The 23,196-nt window shown below is 47.2% G+C and overlaps 1 long non-coding RNA gene and 2 other non-coding genes across 3 annotated transcripts; 2 read left to right on the top strand and 1 right to left on the bottom strand.

Moving 5' to 3' along the window:
- The first annotated feature begins 5,753 nt into the window (after nucleotides 1–5,753).
- LOC114112786 (uncharacterized) lies at nucleotides 5,754–23,061 on the top strand. Its single transcript, XR_009599513.1, has 4 exons — nucleotides 5,754–5,850; nucleotides 7,379–7,547; nucleotides 17,022–17,147; nucleotides 18,108–23,061. It is a non-coding gene; the product is annotated as an uncharacterized LOC114112786 (long non-coding RNA).
- On the top strand, nucleotides 8,543–8,615 carry TRNAG-CCC (transfer RNA glycine (anticodon CCC)). Its single transcript has one exon. It is a non-coding gene; the product is annotated as a tRNA-Gly (tRNA).
- Nucleotides 18,132–18,204, bottom strand: TRNAE-CUC (transfer RNA glutamic acid (anticodon CUC)). Its single transcript has one exon. It is a non-coding gene; the product is annotated as a tRNA-Glu (tRNA).
- Nucleotides 23,062–23,196: the final 135 nt, after the last annotated feature.

Raw genomic sequence — 23,196 nt, 5'->3', positions numbered from 1 at the left:
TTATGAAGTGAAATGAAGTGAAAGTTGTCAGTCATCTTTGACTCTTTGTGACCCCATGGGCTATACAGTCCATGGGATTCTCCAGGCCAGATTACTGGAGTGGGTAGCCTTTCCCTCCTCCAGGAGATCTTCCCAACCCAGGGATCGAACCAGGGTCTCCTGCATTATAGGCAGATTCTTTACCTGCTGAGCTATCAGGGAATATTGAATCACTTTGCTGTATGCCTGAAACACTGTGCATCAACTATACTTTAATTAAAAAAAAATCCATGAGAAAAAATATTTTAAAAATCCAAGAAAATTTGATAGATGCTGAAAAAGCCTTAAATAAAAACAACATCCATGGAAGATAAAAATACTCAAGAAAATAGGAATTGAGAGTTTCTAACAAGAGCAAATATATATAAAAATAGAGATTTTATTTTATTGATCTATAAATAAAAATATATTATATATACACACACAAATACATTTGATCGTTGACCAACGCGGGTTTGAGCTACACAAGTTTACCTGTTACATGAATTTTTTTTCAATAAGTATAGTGTCTGTAAAGATTAATAGTTAAAAAATATAAAAAAGGAAGATGACCTTGAAGGCTTCTTAAAGTTCTTGAAACCCAGAGTGTTGCTCTAACAATAGTCTATTCTAAAAATGCTTTCAGGCAGAGCGGAGTTTTTCCAATTGGGGACCAGGAAGAGGTCATGGTAGAACATTCTAGGAAGGGCCAAGATCTGGGGAGGGGGGTGGTTCAGTTGGTTTGGTCCTAGGGTCCGTAATGGGGCTGGTGAGTTCTAGAGCCAGCCTGGGAGGATTTTTAAGAGTCCTTCCCGATTTGTGGAAGTGCAGTAACAATTAGTAAGCCCAGCTGCACATCAGGATGCAAAAGACTGGTCTTTGTCAGGAATGAAGACCCTCATTTCCCTTTTGTTCTATAGACAGTTCTTCCCTGAGGCATCTTAGCTGGACTTTCAGCAAAGGAAGAGGTAGAGGAAATTTTTTTTTTTTTTAAATAAGCCTCCATCTTTACCTTTAAACAGCTCCTCTTGCCAATACTCTTTCTTTTGTCAGGAGCTGAGAAATCTCACGGTTCTCATCTGTTGGCTGAGTGAGAGAGTTTGTCTTTCCTGCCTCTTGGTGTTGACCTTGGGCAAGTGACTCAGTCTCTTTGAGTCTCATTATTTTCGCCTGTAAAATGGGAGTAATTATGTCTACCCAGAGAACATTAGGGCGGCGCTTTTCCAATGCTCTGTGGTAAAGAAGTGGGCTTTAAAAACATTTATTAATTTACTTTCGGTAAACACTTAAAAAATCCATCACACGCCGGTGCTAGAATGTAGCCTGTGGGAGATGCAGCCTGCGTTCAGTACTCAAACAGACCCCGTTCCTTGAGAGTCTCCTAATTATAGGCTTCAGCATCACAGCTGTGTCAAAGCATTATAAAGGTTTCTACTCGCTTTCCTTTCTGTATCTATCTTGAGTTGGAAACAAATAGTTTATGGCCCATCGTGGGTCTGTGGACCATTCTTTGAGTGACACTGGTTTAGGGGGTCTTATGAAATCCACTTGTGATGACCCATGGATGTGGCTTTGGGAGTGGAGGGTGCCTTGTTTGGACCTTGTGTGTGTATGATCAATTTATGGGGTCATAATGTGATGCCAGCTCTGGGTTCCTGAACATTGTTAACTCTTTCTTCAGCTTTTCTGGCAATGTTCCTACACTGACTTCACAGTTTCTGTGTGTGTCTCTTTCTCATCACTGGCAGCTTGGTACTCTGTCCCCCACTGGAGGGTAACACGTCTGCATTCAGAGGCTGCAGGTTTTAGAGTCAGGCGGCTTGAGGCCTGGCTCTGCCACTTTCTGGCTGTGGGATGTTGGCAGTTGTTTAATCATGCCTCAGCTTCCTCATTTATGACAGAATGCTGGTGACAACTTAACTGGCAGTTACTGTGAGAATTAAATGATTTGATGTGTAAAAAAATGCCGTGTGTCTTGGAGGTACCCAATTAAGTGGCTCCCTTTGCTCTTGTACCCTGACTGCATTTTTTCCTAACATGTCCTGTGAGATGCGGAAGCCTGGGGAAGTGTTATAAGCAGGTGAACCACTGGCAGTGGCCGCACTGCCAGAAATTGTCACCCCAGTGCTCCCCTCCACTCCTCCACCACAGACTCGGCTGAGGCCCTTGGAGGAGCCAGAAGCAGACAACATGGGTGACCCAAGTGCCCACGCCCTTCCCTTCCATAGCCTCCCTGCCCGAAGAGATGCCTAGAACCCAGTCAGCTTCAAATCGGAAAGGCCCCGGTTTATGGGAAACATTTTGTACAGGTCCTATTGCTTGCCTGGACTTTGCCTACTTCCCTGAAATTTCTAACAGAATCTCAGTTTGGTAGTGGAAGGTATCTACCTCAAGTGAATCGTCATTCATTTACTTAGTTGCCATAATCACCCTTTGCTTGTTCAGCAATGGGTTTTAGGGCAGATGCATCAGCTACAATGGCCTAAGGGATAGAATAATGGGGGAGCTGCTGGGAGGCTCCCTGGAAATGTTTCTTCAGCTCTTCAAAAGGGGAAACGAGAAGATTAAGTCTCTGTTCTGTCTCTGGATATTTCTCTGCTCCTGTGATGCCTGGAATGGTGGCATCCATTTCGTGGCCATAGAGGGGGTCAGTCTGGGAACAAAGCTGATGTATTTGACATGGAAAATTCTAGAACCTTGATGGAGCTGTCCAATCAACCTCAAACTCGCCCCTGCCTCTTTCATCTTCATGTTATCTGAATTGGAAACAATGGGTTTGTCATCAGTTCAGTTCAGTTCAGTCGCTCAGTCGTGTCTAAATCTTTGCGACCCCATGAATCACAGCACGCCAGGCCTCTCTGTCCATCACCAACTCCCAGAGTTCACTCAAACTCACATCCGTCGAGTCGGTGATGCCATCCAGCCATCTCATCCTCTGTCGTCCCCTTCTCCTCCTTCCCCCAGTCCCTCCCAGCATCAGTCTTTATCAGTGGGCTAGCATTCTGTATCAAAATTCTCAAATAAAATATGAGAAAATGGGTTTTCTGGTGTCCTGTGATACTGAAGGCAGAGTGATGTTTGAAGACTCCTAAGCACACCATGAACGGAGGAGCCTGGTAGGCTGCAGTCCGTGGGGTTGCTGAGAGTTGGACACAACTCAGTGACTTCACTTTCACTTTTCATTTTCATGCATTGGAGAAGGAAATGGCAACCCACTCCAGAGTTCTTGTCTGGAATCCCAGGGATGGCAGAGCCTGATGGGTTGCCGTTTATGGGGTAGCACAGAGCGGACACGACTGAAGTGACTTGGCAGCAGCAGCAGCAAGCACGCTCTGCTTTCTTCTGCAGGTGAGGAAATGGACTCACTCGTGATTGGTTTGAATACTCCCTTGGAACAGAAGCCATAGAAGTAAATTCCTCTAGTCTAGTGACGCAAGCCACGGATAAGAAAGGTCAGTGACACAGCCAGGTAAGTTTAGGGGAGCCTCATTAAGACACATGCTCTGATCTACACCTGCCTTGTGTGGTTACTCTGAGTAACTGTGGTTACTCTGAGTTCAATAAGATTCTCTGCCTTTGAATAATGAAACTGAAAACTTACTTTAATGGGTACTCATGCTTAATAGTGTGTGGGGGTGGGAAGGGCCTCTTCTGTAACAACCTTTGAAGCCCCAGCAGTTGGTATATTTGAGATTTAGTCAGTAAGTCTTGTCCAACTCTTTGCAATCCCATGGGCTTTAGCTCACCAGGCTCCTCTATCCATGAGATTTCCCAGGCAAGCGTACTGGAGCAGGCTGCCTTTTCTTTCTCCAGGGCATCTTCCCAACCCAGAGAATGAACCCATGTGGCCTGCACTGTGGGTGGATTCTTTGCTACTGAGCCACCAGGGATGCCCATACTTGTTCTAATTCTTTAAGCCACTTTAAATTTGGTGGCTTATCCTTTGCTGTTGAAAACACCCTAATTAATATATGTTCTTTAAACTGTGAATGCTTGACCGATGGGTATAGGGGCAACCCTAGGATCAGGGACGGGAAAGGATATGTTTTTAAAATTCAACTTTATGTTTTCACAGTGAATCCTAGAGATAAGCAGGCTCATGTTTGAAATGATCTACTCCACCTACTCATTCATTCATTCATCCAAACCTGTCGCCTTCCTCCCATATGCCAGCCCCTCGGAACACAATGGATGGTGGGGTGGCTGCCTCTGAGGCATGACTCTGAGGAGCCATGTTCTAATTGACAAACACTCTGGCTGCTCTATAGGCACAAACTCATAGGAATCTCAACACCTTAGCAACCGCACATGTTTCAGTATTTTCAAGTCTTCTGAGATGTGTCAGGGAAGGAGAGATTTATTCCAACTGTCTTAGAAAATCTAAGTTTATATGGCATTGCTTTCAATAGATATGTCCACTGAGTTGGTCACAGTGGGAAATGTTAACGGCCACATCTTGTCCTTTACATAGTTAAAAAAAACAAACATTCACATTGAGGTATGAAATAGTCATATATGATCATTTACGCATAATAATTATTGGCGTTCATTTGGGCATCTGTTCAGCTTTATGACCCAGCCCAGGAACAGTGGTGATAATCTTCAGTTCTCCTGTACGTGTTCTAGTGTACTTTAACTGGCTCCTACCTCATTATCTGCAAAGCACTGTATTTATAGAAGATAACAATAAATCTAATCTTCAGGAAAATATCTTTCTTTGCAGGTGGATTGGGATAATCATATCAAGCCCTGAAGGATTTGAACTTGTGATCAATTTCTGGGGAGAAATGAAGACGTGAATTGGGGGAATGAATCTGTTTTTATGTCATGAGCTAGCGAATAGCATTCTTGTGATAGTGTAATTCTCAGGACATGGGTCTTCGATTCCAACTCTCTGGAACTTGTGTTTTTGCTTCTCAGAGGAGTGCCCCTTTAATATCTGGTCCTTCTTTCTCTGATAGTTCAGTTGGTAAAGAATCCGCCTCAATGCTGGAGACCCCAGTTCGATTCCTGGGTTGGGAAGATCCTCCGGAGAAGGGATAGGCTACCCACTGCAGTATTCTTGGGCTTCCCTGGTGGCTCAGCTGGTAAAGAATCTACCTGTAATGCGGGAGACCTGGGTTCGATCCCTGGGTTGGGAAGATCCCTTGGAGAAGGGAAAGGCTACTCACTCCACTATTCTGGCCTAGATAATTCCAAGGACTGTATAGTCCATTGGGTTGCAAAGAGTTGGACACAACTGAGCGACTTTCACTTTCACTTTCCTTCTTTTTCATCCCCTTCCTCCATCCCTGAGCCTCAGAAAGAGTGGTTGGGAAAAAGACAAGAGTGGTTGAAGGCCCTCTGGAGCACGGGGAATCGTGATTGTGACCTTTAACCTGTGCAGACATGCTGTTCATTCTGCTTTCCTTCAAGCTCAGGTGAGGAAAATCAACAGGGTAGAGTGGTGGCTTGAGGCCTGTGGGTGCTCCTTGCGGGCACCCAAGAGGGTAGAAGGCAGACGACCTGATTCACCCTGTTGGGCAGAGCTGGGCCTGGTTGTAAGGAACAAGGCTCCTTGGTAAATGCCTTTGATCGAGTGAGTGAGTGAAAGTCGACTGGTCGTATCTGACTCTTTGCTACCACATGAACTATACAATCCATGGAATTCTCCAGGCCAGAATACTGGAGTGGGTAGCCTTTCCCTTCTCCAGAGGATCTTTCCAACCCAGGGATTGAACCCAGATTTCCTGCATTGCAGGTGGATTCTTTACCAGCTGAGCCACCAGGGAAGCCCAAGAATACTGAAGTGGGTAGCCTATCCCTTCTCTGGGAGTCTTCCCGACCCAGCAGGTAAACTGGGGTCTTCTTGACAATTGTTCACTCTCTCCTTGTGTGTGTGTTTCGTCTCTCAGTCGTGTCCGACTCTTTGTGACCTCATGGACTATAGCCTGCCAGGCTCCTCTGTCCATGGGATTTCCCAGGCAAGAATACTGGAGTGGGTTGCCATTTCCTCCTCTAGGGATCTTCCCAACCCAGAGATTAAACCTGCATCTCTGGTGTCTTCTGCATTGCAGGAGATGGATTCTTTACCTCTGAGCTGCCAGGGAAGCCCCCAGAATTGTTTCTGCTGCACCGTGCACGGTTTGTCATAAACCCATTCAATCCAAGGCAGGTTGAGCTCAGCGAGAGGTAACTTGGGAGAGGGAAATCAATCAGATGAGAGTCTGCAAGAGGGGACTCAAGGAACTCATGGGGTAGACTGACAGCTAGGCGTCCCCTGAAAGCTTAGTGTCTAAGTGTCTCCTGAGGGCAATACACAGGCTCTGAGGGAGCAAGAGATGAGACCCCCTAGCCCAGCCATGAGAGATCATGATGCTTTGGAAGAGCATCCAGGGGCTCAGTGTGGCTGGAGCAGAGTGTCCAAGTGCTGAGAGCAGCAAGAGGGTATCCTGGGAGGGAGGCTCAGGTTGGACCCTGGAGCCCCTCACATGGGGCGTGTCAAGAGGATGGACTTCGTCCTGTAAATGAAGGGGGTTGACCGGCTGGTTTATGCCGGGGAAGCTTGTGGTCACATTCCCCCCCTCCCCCGCCCTTCTCTCCCTTCCTTTCTTTTGTCCTCTTATTTTAATAACTTCCTAACTGGCTTCTGATATTCTCTCTCGAGTCTTTGTACTACTGCTACCGCTGCTACTAATAACTATCACTTTTTGAACACATACTATGTCCAGAACTTGTGCTAGGCATCATCCCCAAATCTTAGTTAATCCTCGTAATAGCCTCAGCAGAGAACGGCCTTGGGGAGTTGAAATAACTTGCCCAGAGTCACAGCTAGGAAGAGGCGGAGCTAGAATTTAAATAGAGATGCAGTTTGACTGTAAACCTGTTCCTCCAACGAGGTCAGGGAGGCCCAGGGACTGCTCTAAGGTGCTTGGGGTGAGGACAGGGAAAGCCAGAGACAGCTAGAAGCAACGCTAAGAAGATGAATCGTTGGCACACGGGATGGATTAGATCTCTGTCTGCTTCTCAAGACAGTGATGGACCATGTGCAAAGCAGTCCTGCCCCTTCAGTGGTTCCTGATGCGTCTCTGTACCTTGGGAGACAGCTCCTCTTGGGCATGGACAGCGTCTGCTTCTTTGCCTGATCTCAGAGCTCAGGAGCACAGCAGGCCTGCAGAAGAGAGGGCAGATGACTTAGGCTTCCCCCACTCGACTCCCAGCGAGCAGCGAATAAGTGATTGCAAAGCGTTTTATAGGAGTCAAGTGCCCTTTTGATGTGACATAGGAATAGTATAAAAAAAAAATCCCCTCTCTTGAAGGGTCAGTGATTCATTTCTTTCTACACGTCTGTGTCCATTGAAGCCTTTTTCTCTGCACCCAGTTAACAACAGAAAGGGATTGCGGGCCTCGGCCAGATCAAGGACAGAATAATAGAAGCCTGGTTGAAACTCTGTTGCCCACGACTCTTACTGCTCAGTGCTGACGGTGATGGTGATGATCTCTTCTGAGTTCTTGCCGGATCCAAGGAAGCTTCAACAGAGCTGGACAAGGTAGGCACTGTCATCATCTCCTTTTACACATGGGGACATGGAGGCTTCTAGATGTTAAATATTTCCCCCAAGGTCACACAGGTAGGAGTGGAGCCCATCCTCCCACCTTCAGATGATGATGCTTATCAGCATTATGCTTTTATTGTAGTTCTTTTATTACTAAATTTTATGGAACAAACATTTATACCAGATCTGTACTGGGTATTTCTAAATCCAGGATCCCATGGAAACTTCACAAGAGTTCTGTGGTCGACACTATTCCTACAGCCCCATGTCTTACACTATTTTATTCTGAATCTGGTCGTTTTGCACAATTTCGTGTTGCCCATTTACTGTTAAAGCCACTTGGAAGGAGATAAGCAGTACTGTTAAAAAAAAAAAAAAAAAAGACCTGGATCCACACACCTTCCACATCACCTGTTTATTTTTGTACCTCCCCTCCCTTCCTGTACTTATCCATGTGTGTTTAGATTTTGATTACAGGTAGGTGTTTGTCTTTAAATAAAAGCACAATCCAGATAATGTTTTAGTCCTTCCTTTATCACTTGATATTATTTGAGGGCATTTTTCTAAATCTTTATAATTCTCTCAGACTGCAGTAACCACTTTGTGGCTATGGCACTATCCACCTAAGGACCTTGATTTTGAAACAGTTTTGTTTGCAAGGACTACCTGTATTTCTATTAAACGGTTTCTTTTGAGTAGGCTTTTTGGAATAATTGTCAGGAGAGTAGGTCTGGGGTTAAAAGGTGGACAAACTGTATTTATTGAGCACCTGCTGTATTCCGACTGTGTTTAGGAGCAAGAGGCACAATAGCTAGGGGAGCTGAATAGAAGAGACATGTCCCTGTCTTCCTCAAGCTTGCCTTCATTCCCCTGGGAGACACAGACCAAAAGGACAAACAAATAAATAAGCAAGATAATTATGGACCATGGCGATATGCTGTAAACCCATGAGCCAATTGATGGGATGGAAAAGAGCCGGTGAGGGGACTTCCCTGGTGGTCCAGCAGCAAAGACTCTGTGCTCCCAATGCAGGGGACCCAGGTTCGATCCCTGGTCAGGGAACTAGCTCCCACATGTTGAAACTAAGAGTTTCCATGCTGCAACTAAGACCTGGTACAGCCAAAATAAATAAATAAATATTAATATTTTTTTTTTAAAAAAAAGAAGTGGTAGAGTCCCCTTGGGTAGAAACCAGTCTGAGAAAGGGTCCTTTGAACTGAGACCTAGAATATGAGAGTGATCCAGGCTGATGGAGGGAACCCACGTGAAGCGTGGGTGCCTCTATCCATCAGGTGAACCTGACCTGCGAGCAGGATGCAGTATACAGATGGCCAGACATTTCAGTGTAATCAATTGCTCCAAAAATCTGGATGCTGTTGGCTGGAAGTTTGGATCCTGCTCTCCTGATGCCCAGATGGCCTTCCGAGGGGTCTACTTTTGCCCCTTCTCGGTCAGTTTGCCACCTGGCAGTCAGTATGGCTGTGTAAGGGTGGATCATGCATGAGCTGTAAGTTGGAGAAACTCTGTCTCAAACTTGGTTGAGAAAAAAAAAAAAATGGATCTAATGACTCACACAGGCGAAAAGTTTAGGTGCAGCTGGATCCTGGGGCTCAGACAATAGCTGCAGGGCTTGTTCTCAGCTCTGCTCTGCTCTGGGATGGTTTATTCTAAGGCATGTCCTCCTGTTGTGATGCGATGGTCCCCAGTCCCAACTCATGCTTACCTCTTTACCGGAAGTTCTGGTGGAAGTTCTGTTTATTGGTCTAGTTGAGTAACATGGTGTCCAGGCTGGTGGGGTGGATGGGTGGGATAGTTGGTGGGATGATGCGGGGAAGATGGAGGCAGGGAATCATGATCCAAGCATACTTTTCCTGCTCACTTCTGGTGCTGGGAGCAGGGTCAACCCACCTAACCTCATGGCATGAGAATAGTGGAAGAGTAATTATTCAAAGGAAAATGATATTCTGAAGCCAGAAGAAGGGAGTGGGAAGTTGGGCAGGCAAAACCAAATGGTCTCCATCCATATCCAGGTCTATACTGACATTTACATCCATGGAAGACTCTTTTTTCTGAGTCATATTCCTGTCACATTGGCCTCCTTCTTCATCTAGGTCTCTACGGACTCTTTACTGCCTCCAGCCCTTGACACTTGCTCCCTTTCTCTGCCGGGAATGCTCTCAGCAAGACTGGCTCATTCTCATCCTTTAGCTCTTGGTTCATATGAACATTTCTCCGAAGCTTCTAGAGCTACCCATCCAAATGAACTCCCGCAATTACTTTTTTCTTTTCTTAAAAAAAAAAAAATATATATATATATATATATATACCTTCTTTAGCTTTAAGATATTATTTATTTACTATTTATTTTGGCTCTGTTGAGTCTTAGTTGTGACATGTGGGATCTTACTGAGTGTGCTGGCTCAGTAGTTGTGGAGCAGGGGCTTAGCTGGCCCTTGGCATGTGCGATCTTAGTTCCCTGACCAGGAACTGAACCCATGTCCCCTCATTGCAAGGCAGATTCTTAACCACTGGACCACCAGGGAAGTCCCACAATTACTTTCTATTCCATCGCCTTGTTTCTCTCTTTAATGGCACTCCTCCCAGTCTCTAATTATCTTGTTTATCTTTTTCACCCTTCGGTCTTTGGGGAGGACAGGGACCATCCCATCTATTGTGACTCTAGCTCCTCCAACAACCTGGAATGTATCAAGTGCCCATTACAAAAGAATGAATAGATGGACATTGTTAGCTTTTCCTGTCTTCCTAGACTGTGATGGCGTCACAGGCTTACACTGTGTAGATTTAATCCAGGGGTCCCAAGCCTGAAGACCAGGAGCTTTGACTTCAGAAGTTTCAGTTCCTTGCTCTGTTCTTTTCCACCTCGGACAAACCGGCAGACCTTCCTGGACTTTAGCTTCCTCTTCTATAACATCAGCACAAAGACCTTACCTCTTGCAGGGGGATGAGAATCGAGAGACGTGGGCTGTGGAGGGGCTTTGTAGTTTTGAAAGCGTTATGCAATTTTGCTCTTGCCGATAGACTGCCGAGCACTCTGGGTGCAAGATTTCAACCTACATCTGCTTTGTATCCTCTCCTCTCCCTCTTCCTCACAGTCTGTTTTCTAGCTCTCATTTATACCCTTATTTATTAAATAATGTATTTGCCAATTAGTTATGTAGCCATGCTAGCCCAGGCCCAGTGCTCAGTGCTGGGTTATGCTGGTTGGAGAAGCCTTGCTTGAGGAGGCCCATGTGTGTAAGCGTGTGCATGTGTGTGTGTGTCTGTGGATGCACATGAGTGGGCATGTGATATGCATACCGGGAGAGCAGGAATGAAGGACTCCCCGTCAACCCCACCAGCCCCAAGCTGCAAGTCTTCTCAGACACTGTTCTACCTGTTTATTTACAGAAGGCTGGAGGCCTCTGGCGTTCGATGATAATTCTATGTGTGAAGGGCTGGCAGGTCATCAACCGTAATTTTTTTTTTCAATTAAAAAATGAAAATTCCCTTCAAAGGCACAGTATTAAAAACACCAGGAATGGGGGCCATTACGTTTCTAACTTGGTCTGGACGCAATGGCCCGCTTCTTCCTTCTTTCTCCCCAGAGGCCTGGAGTATTGGGCAACTTCAAGCCAACCCTTTTGACTCTTCCTCATTTGGCCAGGATGCTTGTGGAGTGGAAAGACGTCTTCCAGGACTCTTCATGTGGACAAACTGTACGCAGTCCTCGCTTGCATCACCGCCTTGAAGGGCTCGGAGCCCTCCAAGTGTGCTTTTAGCTGGGCCATCTTCCGTCTCTGGTGTAATCTCTCTGTTCTCAAAGGGTCTGTGCCTGATAACATGGTGTGAAACGCTAGAGGTTTGGCCAAATGTTGCCTTAGCTTTCTGGTGAAGACTTAAAGAATATCCACCCAGCTGAGGCTGGTACTTGTCATCTTCCCGGAGAGTCTGGCGACTGGCTTTGGGGATATGAGCTTCACATTGAGGCCCCTCTGAAATCTCCATATGGAGGCATTGATAGGCAAAAAGGAAACCTTCTCAGAGCAAGCCAAAGGGTAAAGAAGAAAAAGTATTTTTATTTGCCCTGAACCTGCTCTTTTCTGTCAGTTCAGTTCACCCATGCATCATTTCTGCTTCTTTGACTCATGAATACTTTCTAAAACATTTCTCAGTTGGCCTCTAATCTAGATTTGTTCACTGTCAGGCTGTAGTTCCCATCTGTGATGGTTTTTATTTTTATTTCTTGACTGCACCATGCATCTTGTGAGATCTTAGTTCTCCGACTAGGGATCGAACCTGTGCCCCCTGCAGTGGAAGGGCAGCATCCTAACCACTGGACCACCAGGGAATTCCCCTATCTGTGATGGTTAATTTGATGTGCCAACTTGACTGGGCTAAGGGATGCCCAGATGCCTGGTAATGCCTGATTTCTGGGTGTATCTGTGAGGGTGTCTTCAGGAGAGCTGAGCGTTTGAATGGGTAACCTGAGTAAAGGTCATCCTCCATCAGTGCTGGTGAGCATCACCCAGTCCCCTCGGGCCTCAACAGAACAAAACGGCGGGGGCGGGGGGGAGGGACAAGTTCTTTCTCTACTTAAGCTAAAGCGTCTGTCTTCTGCCCTTGGACCTCAGTGCTCCTGGGTGTCAGGCATTCAGCACCTCTGACAGAGGTTATCTGGTTTGCGGGTGGTAGACTGTGGAACTTTTGGCCTCCATAACTTCATGACCCAATTCCTAGGATAAATCTCCTTTTATAAATATCATTATATACATATATGGTCTTCCGAAGTGGCTCAGTGGTTAAGAATCCACCTGCTAATACAGGAGACGCAAGAGACGTGGGTTCAATCCCTGGGTCAGGAAGATCCCCTGCGATAGGAAATCCCATGAACAGAGGAGCCTGGGGGTGTACACACACACACACACACACACACACACACACTCACATCCTATTGGCTCTATTTCTCTGGAAATCCTGACTAATACACCACCTTTAAGCTTTCTCCTGCTCCTGCTCCTCATAATTATCAATTTACTTAGATTATCCCAGCTTGGCCCATGGCATTTCCTCAGGACCTGTCTAGGATTCCATTCTCTTGACCTCTGACGTGCCTGCGTGCTAAGTTGCTTCAGTTCTGTCCGATTCTTTGCAACCCTATGGACTGCAGCCCACCAGGCTCCTCTGTCCATGGGATCCTCCAAGCAAGAATACTAGAGTGGGTGGTCATGCTCTCCTCCAGGGGATCTTTGTGACCCAGGGATTGAACCCACATCTCTTCTGTGTTTCCTGAATTGGTAGGTGGGTTCTTTACCTCTAGCACCCCCTGGGAAACCTCTGACAGGACCTTCCAACTCTAGCAGTGCCCTCCAGGCCACACTCCTTAGCCTAGGTCTGTCTATTTATTTGCTTGTTTATTTGGCCATGCCACGTGGCCTGCAGGATCTCAGTTTCCCGACCAGGGATTGAACCTGGGCCCTCGGGAGTGAACGTGCCATGTCCTAACCCATGGATCACCAGGGAATTCCCACTTAGGTCAGTTTAACCGGCTTGCTCTGGACTTGGATGCCTGCCCCTGGCCAAGCTCTGGCTGGGCACTGGTGGTTTGTTTTATCTGGTTGGTTCGCGTAGGGGCACCTTGCTCTTCCATGGGTTTTGTCTTCCTGAGATTCTGGAGGCCCGTGTCCCCCACCTCTGACCCCCAACAGGTGTCCAGCATGACCATGGCCCCTGCGAGAGCAGTAAAACAATTCCTCAGCGCTATAAACTCCAGGGCTCACCTGCTGAAGGTCAGTGTGTTCAGAGATGTTTTTACAGCCCGTAAACAGAGCAGCCATTTACAGTGGAACACATTGGGTCGTAAATTATTTCACCAGTAGTGCCAGCCCCTTATTTACAGAGAAATGGGGGGAAATTTCACATCCACTCTGCACGGTGAGAAAGTGCAGTTCTGGTTTTACCCATGGGCTTCCTATCATTCTACTGATAAATTGTTCCCCCCTCAAGCTTGTTATTTACGACTGGAGTCTTAGCCTATAGGCCCAAGCCACACTTGCTCAGTCAGTCATTTTGCCCTGCTATAAGTGCAGCCTCTGAGAGGTGCTAGTTTGGCCCAAGTTGGCTGTGTGAAGAGTATTTTGTAGGCCGGAGGCTACAAACTTGGACAGCTTGTGAACTCTGCAACTTTGGGGTATTCCAGGCACTGATTGGATGGTTTCTGTGCCCCATTCTGCTAAGGGATGACTTCCGGAGCCGTGGCCAGTGCTAATACAGGCGAAGGCTGGGTGTTCCTGCCCCGTGACTGTGCAGAAGGAAAGCCCCGATTCACCCCCCAGCGTGTGTATTCTGCTGTGTGGCACTTTGTGCTCTTCTGCTTGCCCTTCAAGCTGGGCCTTGAAGCCCCCAGAAACTTGGGTGGAAAGTCTGAAAAATTATAGGATGTGGGTGTCTGACATGTCCTGGGGAGTGGAAAGGCCACTGCACAGAATATTAGCCAGATACGTGTTTGAAACCTGAGTCTGCTATGGTTCCAGCTGAGTTCACCTGGGCACTTTATACCTCCATGGGCCTCAGTTTCTTCATCTGTAAAATGGGCCCAGTAGGGTCCACCACAGGGAAGAGGTGACTTGAGGTGCCTACGAAAGAGCCCAGCGTGTAGTAGGTGGAGAACTGAGCAGCTCAGCCTCCCAGGGCTACTTAGCAGTTTCTCCTCCTCTCCCTGTTGCGAGAACTGATGGGGCTGGAGACGATAGCAGACACTGCCCAGAGCCACATGTGTGTGAGCCTAACGTGAGCTGCACTGGGATGAGGGGGCACTCAGGCAACATGGATGGATGGGCAGTTGACCACTGCCCCACAGAATAGGGCTTCAGAGGCTTGCCCCTTCACAAGCCTCCTCGCTGCTCTTCTGCTGTGAGAGCTCTTCCTAAACACAAGCTTGCCCATGGTTTGGGTTCTTGAGTTGGGTGTTTGGGGAGGAGCATTCTGAGCCAAGAATATCCCTTCCTGGGCTGATGCCTAACTGCCTCTGGACAGACAGCAGCTGGGCAGAGAGAGAGGCAGAACCCCAGGGTGGTCAAGAGGAGATCTGCTAGCCCTTCCGGCCGAATCAGCCTCCCAGCCCTGGTGGAAGGCGCCAGAGGCTTGTAAAATACCAGGATGTTTCTATAGGCTTTGGCAGCAGAGGGCTTCCATCCAAGAATGGTTTCAGTCTGGAGATTTCTCACTTCCCCTTCTTCCTGAGCAAATGAATCAGATCCACTGGAGCTTCTTCTAGCTGGATCCCCGTGTACACACACACACACACACACACATACACACAAACACACACAGAAGAGAGAAACTATGATCTTCCAGCACCCACCATAGCGGCTGTGATGTTTTGCTAACCGCTGACAGCAGCCCCCGCCCCTGAGGCTGAGTGGATGATGCTGGATACGAAGGGAACTGAGGTCCAGGGAGGTGAACTGAAATGGGAGGTCGTGCACACAGATTTGAACCCAGGACTCTGGCCCCAAATCACTGAGCAGCTTGGGCACCTCGGGGGCTGGGAAGGGAACAGAATGAAGCAGGGGGCTGTGAGGAAAGCAGTGGGTGAGTGAGGAGGCCAGGAAAAGGGGCGAAAAGGGAAATACATAAAAGCGTGAAGTTATTGCCTCATCAAGGCAAATGAAGTTTGCTCATGTGGTGGAAAATTGTGAAACTTGGCTTTGAAAGCTTTATGTTCTGTAGAGTGCTGAGCTGTGAGTCCTGCATGGTGAGAATTCTCCTAGGACACCCTGTTCCCTCTCCACCTCTAATTAAAGATCTCCTTGTTGGATTATGCTTTCCCGCACAATGTGATCACATTTAATGAAATGGCAATTTTTCTTATCCAACCACATCCCACTGGCATCCCATCAGCAACTCCAAGACCATAGATGCCATCCAGCAATGTGGCATAAAGCGCCAGCACTGCACTCTGCCCACGTCTTAGTGCCTCCTTCAGAGCCCCAGGGAGGGAATCTCTGCCATCCTCATTACTCAAAACAGGAAGCAAGCACAGAGAGTTTAAGACTGCTTGCCCAAAGTCAGATACCCGGCAATGGTAAAGCCAGACCTAGAGCCCAGCTCTGCTAGTTTGGGACCCATCCCTTTCTACATCCTAGTCTGAGGGCTGCTCTCCCCAAAAACGTGTTTACACATAGTCTCTAGTTCAGTTGTCACAGAAACTGAACACAGAAATCAGAAATCCAGTTGTGTGTTCTTAGTGGCACCATCCATCTTGTAGAGGGTAAACCAAGTTGTGGTGGTTGTTCAGTTGCTAAATTGTGTCCAGCTGTTTGCGACCCCATGGATGGCAGCACCCCAGGCCTCCCTGTCCCTCACCATCTCCCGGAGTTCGCCCAAGCCTGCAGCCATTAGTAATCGCCCTCCTCTCTTCCCTAGTAGCATGCTGTACACCTTCCGACCTGGGGAGCTCATCTTCTGGTGTCATATCTTTCTGCCTTTGTATACTGTTCATGGGGCTCTCGTGGCAAGAATACTGGAGTGGTTTGCCATTGCTTCCTCCAGTGGGCCATGTTTTGCCAGAACTCTCCACTATGACCTGTCCATCTTGGGTAGTCCTGCGCTGCACGGTTCATAGCAAGCTCCTTTGCCATGGCAAGGCAGTGATCCATGAAGCGGGGGATTAAACCAGGACTCAAGGTTAAATGCATTGACTGAGACTTCATGGCTATCTAGAGCAAAGGAGAGCCTGTCTTTGAGTTTTCTAGACCCTTCCTGTTCTTTTCAGTTTACTATACTTGAAGATCAGCACCTCCATCTTTCCATCTCTCTATTTACTCATCCACCCAATCATCATCTTTTCTGTGCCTACTTTTACCAGGTCTAGATATATATTACTATATACGATATAAATGATGAGTGATGAAAACTCATCATTTGCCTCCAGGAGCCTGAGGTCTGAAAACACCAGTAATCAATTGCATGATAAAATGCGGAAATAAAGGTGGTATAGAAATGTGTGGGTGGAGGGAGATGGCGCTGCCAGTCGGTGGGGGGAGGCTGAGGTGCTCTGCCCCTGCCTGTTGAATACCTTGTTTTGAAGAGTGTGTTGTGCATGTGTTTTTCAAAATCTCCTCTTAATTGAACAAGGCACCTGCCTCTGTGGCATCCTCATGGGCCGTGGTTGAGCAGGAAGTCATCCTCCATGTGAATTAGGTTAATTGGGTGAAAATGAAATGAAAAGCTCTGTAATCTGCGGTGATGGGAAAGCCCGAGCAGCACAAAGCTGTGCTCGCTGCAGAAGCTGCTAACTGAATGGTGACCTTGGGCTCTCTCTGGTTACATAAACCATCTTCAGGTGAGAACTAACCGGGCTGGTCCAGCTGACAGGAGCGAGGCTGCCTCTTCTCATTAGGATCCTGAGTGCACTTCCATAACTGCCTGGACATGTAAAGAGAGCTCCTGTGTTTTTTTTTTTTGCAGTTCACACGTCCTAGGAAGACTCTGGGTGGACTTCACTGAATTCCTGAAATTGGAAGTAGAATGCATGTATGTAGTCACTCAGTTCTCTGCAAGAAAGAGTACAGCTTTAATGAAGTTCTCAAAAAGGTCCGTGAACAAAACAGTATCAAGATCTAGTGATGTGGCTTCTGGTTCCTACCGAAGCGGAATTTTGATTCAGCAGGTCTGGGGTGAGGTCTGGGACTCAGTTTTTTGGTTTGTATATTTGGTTGTAGATTTCCGGGTGATTCTAACCCTCAGTCTTGGGAACCATTGAGCCAGTACTCTACTTCTCAGTCTTCAGTGAGCATACGAAGCTCCTGGGGATCTGGATAACGTGCAGATTCTGATTCCCACGACTGGGACTGGGGCAGAAATTCGGCTTCTGTCACCAAGGTGATGCTGCTGCTGCTGGTGGGTGGACCACACTTTGAGTATAAGGTTCTAAAGGCACCCTTACTCGGGTCAGTTATGGGACATTGGGTAGATTCAAACCACATCCAATTCCTTTGCTGGAGAATTGAGGCAAATTCCTCAAGCCACTTCCCTTTGAAGAACATTATTAGATGGAAGTGAAGATATTTCTTAGGTGTGTTGAGTACTTCAGAGCCAAAAAATTCCATCTCTAGTGGCAGTGTGGACAGTGGAATGAATGAGTCAGCAGTTCGGTGGGCTTACATCCTTGCCCCCATATTGATCATTCTTGTGTATCTTTAGGGATGATAGCTATAAATAATGGAATGTATGACTAATAGTAGCTTAAACCAATTGGGGTTTATTTTTCATACGTAATAAAAAGTGTACAGTAGTGTACGGATTGTTGGGTCAGCTGCCAATATTCAAGGACCTGGTGATATTTTGTCCTTCTGCTCAATGTCTCTAGCATGTCTCTAGCATGACATGAAAACAAATCTCCCAGCATCCTGCCAGGATTTGGTGCAGGAAGGAGGGACCCTGGTGGGAATCATGTCACCTAGCCAACTCTAGCTGCAAGAAATGTTGGAAAAGGATAATCAACATTTTAAACCTCTATCTTTTTTTAAAATTAATTGATTAATTACTTTTTAGGCCATGAAGCATGTGGGATCTTAGTTCCCCAACCAGGGATCGAACCTGTGTCCCCTGCATTGAGAGTGCAGAGTCTTAACCACTGGACCACCAGGGAAGTCCTCAAACTGTTTCTTGAGAACAGCAAGAGGGGAGAGATGTGAGAAACGTTCTTGGGGGCAGCTCACCGTAGTCTCTGCTACATCCTGTGATTCTGGGCACCTTCCTGACTCTCCCTGAGCTTCCATTTCCTCATTTGTAAAACAGGAGAATTAAGTGTCGTGTGTGATTCCCACACCAGAAGCAATGGCATCACCTGGAAACTTGAGTCCCACCCTGGACCTACTGAATCAGAAACTCTGAGGTGGAGACCAACAATCTGAATTTCAACAGCCCTCTGGGCATTTCTGATGCACTCGCAAGTCTGAGAACCACTGCCTAAGAGACTTCTGGGAAGACTAAGCAAGATGATTATTTAAGGCTTTCAACACACAGGGAGTGTTCGTAACTTGGACCCTGGCAGTTCACATCTGAGACCCAAACAGACTGTGATGGAGACCATTTCTTGGAATGCTGACTTGGAATCAGAAGTTTAAAAAACATCCAAGCAGGAATTTCCAAGGTTTGTTCTGACTGGTGATATCAGTCATCTGAATCCTTGGAATCCTTTGAGGATCTGTTGACTAAAGCCTCTAAGGAAAGGCTGAAGAAAGTTGACATCAACTATTCCTATATTTTTTCAGATGATCACAGCTTTTTTGAGATAAAAGTCACATACTGTAAGATTCGCCCTTTCTAAGTGCATAATTCAGAGACTTTTGGTACATTCACTGAGTTGTGTAACCATCCTCTATCAGATTTCAGAACATTTTAATCACCCCCCAAGGAGAGTTTGTACAAATTAGCAATCCCTCCCCATCTTCTCCTTGCAGCTCTCCAGCAACCACTAATCTACTTCTTGTTTTTAAAGATTTCCTCCATCTGTCTACCTACCTATCTATGATTTATTTATTATTATTATTATTATTACTGATTTGTTTACTAGAAGGAATTGCAAGATTAATGTTGACATCATTGAAGAAAACATCACAATTCTGAGACTGAAGCCCAATATGAGTTCATCCTGTGATGTGTCTGCCAATGCAAACAACAACAGTGATGATATTGTTTATTGTTGACAGAGGTGATTCTGTTGTTCTCCTGGGCTATCAGAACCCTGGGGTAAATTCCTGCATGTCTATGGCCTTCAGTCTCATCTGTGAGGTAGGGGAGCTGGGCTTTCTGGGATGATCTTTAAGGACCTCTGGTTCTGAGAGTCAGAATTGTTGTTTTGAGCTGTCTGGAGTCAACCACAAGTTCTGCCCTCAGCTCTGGGTTCTGCATTGTGAGTGGGACCAATTGGTGGCGATCCATTGAAGTGGAAGTAGATGACCAGGTTGGGGAGGGCTCTGAAGCCTTGGCAGAGGAAACTGGGGTGTTGCTTTGGAGGAAGGATGAGGCTGGGGGTATAAGAGCCCTGCCTTGAAAGGTCTATCCTGGGAATAGGAAGCAGATGGATTCTATGGGGCTCAAGGGGCAGATGGATGACTAATGGAAAAAGCGGTTGATCAACATTAAAGGAAACTCCAGTAGTCAGAGATACCAAATGTGGAATGGATTATTTTGATAGGTAGCAAGCTCCCTGTCACTGGAGGTATGCTCTTAGAATGGCGTTTAAACCTCCAATGGGAGTCTTTCAGTTTTTTTGCCAAAATACGATGCTGCAAATCTCTGAAAGTCTGAGATCAAAGTGAAGTAAATGTGTGTGCAAAATCCTTGCCTCTTCCCCACTTCCACAGACAACAGCTTATGGCAAAAATTGCAGATTTTATTTGTGCCCCCTGCCCACTCCTCCTTTTCCTTCCTGAGAAAATGTTTACCCGCTGCTGCTCCTCTCTAACTGGACGTGTGTTCCGCCTGTAGGGAATTTCTCCAGGGGTGTGGGAAAAAACAGTCCTCCTGTTGGCATTCTTTCATCACGGAAACAGAGAGCATTTGGATTCAGAAACGGTCCCCCTCTCGGTGCAATGGGAGAGAGGCATGGAAACAGATGTTGCTGTACAGGGGCCTGGGGGCTTCACAGTGGCACAAACACAGCTGAATGGGAACCTCAGACAGGTGAGGGCTTCTCTGCTAGGATGGCTAAGGATGCCTTTGCAGCCCAAAAGCTTAATTTGAGCTCTGATAGAAACAAGGAGTCCCCACCAAAGGCAAAGGCTGAGGGGGTTGCTTTTGAGGTTGCAGCTCCTGTTAGAAAGTTCCCTACTAGTTTCCTTGGTACCAGAGAGGCAGTGCCGGATGGATCAGCACTGAGGCTGGCCAGGCCATGTCTCATCATTGGGTTTATTTCATGTCACTGAATCTTCACATCAACTCAGTGAGATACATTATTATTATTTTTATTTTATTTCTGATTTACAAAGGTGGGAACTGAGCCATCAACTCGCCTAAGAGTTTACACAGGAGCAGACAGTGCCTGGTAACAGGAGCGACCAGGGACTTAGAAAGACCTCCAGCGGAGATGCCGGTTGGATTGGCCTCGAGGGATGAGCAGAGGTCTGTCAGGGGGTGAAGTCGACTTTGGAAACATACAGCGTGAAGCTGAGGAGAGCCTGAAGCATCAGAGGTGCTCGGCCTTTCTGTGTGGCTGAGCAATGGCCCTGTACAGATGGCGAGGAGCGGGCAGAAGGCAGCTGCCTGGGAGGAGAGGCCAGTCCGTGAAGGACTTGTGTGTCTTGCTCTAGGCGGCCGGACTTTGACCTCTAAAGCAGGCACTGGGGACTCGCCCTGGTGGGTGTGAGAAGTCTCTCTCCAGGCAGTTCTTGGCTCTTAGGAAGTGGGCTTTCCCTCCCCTGTCCTGTCCCCTGCTTCCCTCAGGGTCGAACTTCCCCACCTTGACCTTCTGTTAACAAGTGCATGTTTGTGACGCTAGCAGTCTTCAGGAGTCACCGAAGGGCCCGTCTCACCTGATCTGCCCCAAGAATCTTCCCAGGCAAGACCTTTGAAATCTGGTCCCCAACTGCTACGAGGTGCATCTCCTTCCAGCAGGGTGGCCCCATCCCGTGGATGCTGAAATTGACTTTGACTCAGCTTTGCTCTCCATACGCAACAGACTGGCCACTCTGGGGAGTGGTCCTCCTTTGGGGCCCGACACAGAGTGTAATGATTTAGGCTCCCACAGGACTCTTCATGAAAGGCTGGGCTGCTGTGGAATCCACTCCCAGCATGCAGTGTGTCATCCTTGTGTCCTGGCAAGTGAATGGTGGGAAACAGAGTTAAGACTTTGGTACCAAGGGCACCAGAATTTGGATGCTGGCTTAGCCCGTCTCCAGCCGTGTGAGTATGGATGATAAACTAGGATAAAAATACCTGTTAAAGGTTAAAGATCATAGAAAGTATAGCTAGCTGGGAGGTGTATGGGCACCAAGTTTTCTATTCTTTGTATTTAATTCTTCTTCGCAGAGCCTCTGACAGGGTGTCTTGAAGAAGCGCTTCCTTCCTGGGGCCCCAGAGTGTGAGCAGAGTTTATGATGGTCCCCAGGCAGTTGGGTCCTCCCAGTGTCTCCTGCAGACAAATGTTCAGACTGAACTTCACCCTCTGCACAATGAGGAACATGTTTTAAAGGCCTCACTTGTCAAAAAAGACTTATAAAATGGACTTAACGAGACTTCTGGATAGAGTGGGAGCCCTTGGATTGGCTGGTCTGGCGAGCAGGGCTGGAATGCAGCCTCCAGCGTGCTTGCCACACAGTGCTCCATGCCTGTCTCATCCCGGCTGGGTCACGTGCCCCCTGCCCACCCCTCCTTTCACTTCCTGCTGAAATGTTTACCTGACGTTGCTTCGCGATGACTGACTGTGAAATGCCCTGCAAATATAAAACTGTGCTGTGAAGTTACACTAGGGGGAAAGTCCAGAAAACCCTACAGTTTAATGTTCCAGGCGACTTCTCCTGAACAGAGGCCAGGCAGCAGAATCCTGCGAGGCTAGCCACTTCACTTTCTGAATGGGGAGACTGAGGCCCAGAGGAGAGGGAGCTTGCATATGACACATACTTTACGAGAGTAATTTTTAAAAAGATTTAAAACATGAATAGATAACATGTAGGATACAGCTTTATGCTGGATGGGAGCTCTTCGACTCTTCCCACCACCCCCACCCCCTCCCTATTCCTGCCTGCTCCTGATCCTTCATTTTTTTCCCATAAACAGAGAGCAGTTTATCCTCTTAGTACCAAATGAGGTGGGTAGCATATTGTTCCCATTTTATAGAAACATTAACTTTTTTGCTTTTGTTTTTGTTTGATCATGCCTCACAGCTTGTGGGATTTTAGTTCCCAAACCAGGGATCAAACCTGTGACTCCTGCAGTGGCAGCTCAGAGGCCTAACCACTGGACTGCCAGGAAAGTCTCGAGAAACACTGAACAAATCCACCAGGGTGACACAGCTGAGCTGGCTGGGTGGTGGCTAAACCCAGATTCCATCTTGGTTGTGTCCAGTGACAAGGCTATCTCTTTACCATCCCATTTTACAGAGGAGCACACTGAGGCTGGTGAGGGCAGGTCTTACCGCCAGAGGCAGCAGCTGATCCATGATGCAGATCGACTCTGGCCTTGTGGAAAACCACTGGTCCTTTCCCAGCACGTCTGACCCCTGCTTAGCCATGGTCAACTCCTAAAAACTCAAGTCTGTTTGTTAAGCCCCATGGTCCTTTTCACTGTTAGGAATATTTGAACTTCAAAAATGAGGAAGTGTAGGGGCACACATGGCTTCTGTGGGACAGAGATGGTGAGGATGGATGTTTTCATGTTCAATGGGCAGCCCCATGCTGGATTCCTGATTCCCTTCTGTGTCTATTTTCTCCTTGGCCCCTTTCCTGGTACATAGTAAGTGCTCAAGAAACAGTCCCTGAATAAATGAGTGACTGAGTGGGATGAATGAACTGTGTTATGTGAACATGTTAGGTCCTCATTTGGCCATTGGCTCCTGGTTCTTGGGGATGGGGCCTCTCCTTCCCTCCGCCTGCAGGGCCTGGCACGGTGCCTCGGCTGGAGAAGGCATTCCCTGGTACAC

Source organism: Ovis aries, chromosome 2, assembly GCF_016772045.2.
Source record: "Ovis aries strain OAR_USU_Benz2616 breed Rambouillet chromosome 2, ARS-UI_Ramb_v3.0, whole genome shotgun sequence".
In the NCBI taxonomy this organism is placed as follows: domain Eukaryota; kingdom Metazoa; phylum Chordata; class Mammalia; order Artiodactyla; family Bovidae; genus Ovis; species Ovis aries.
Note: the sequence above shows the minus strand (reverse complement) of the source record. Positions and strands in the feature narration are given on the sequence as shown.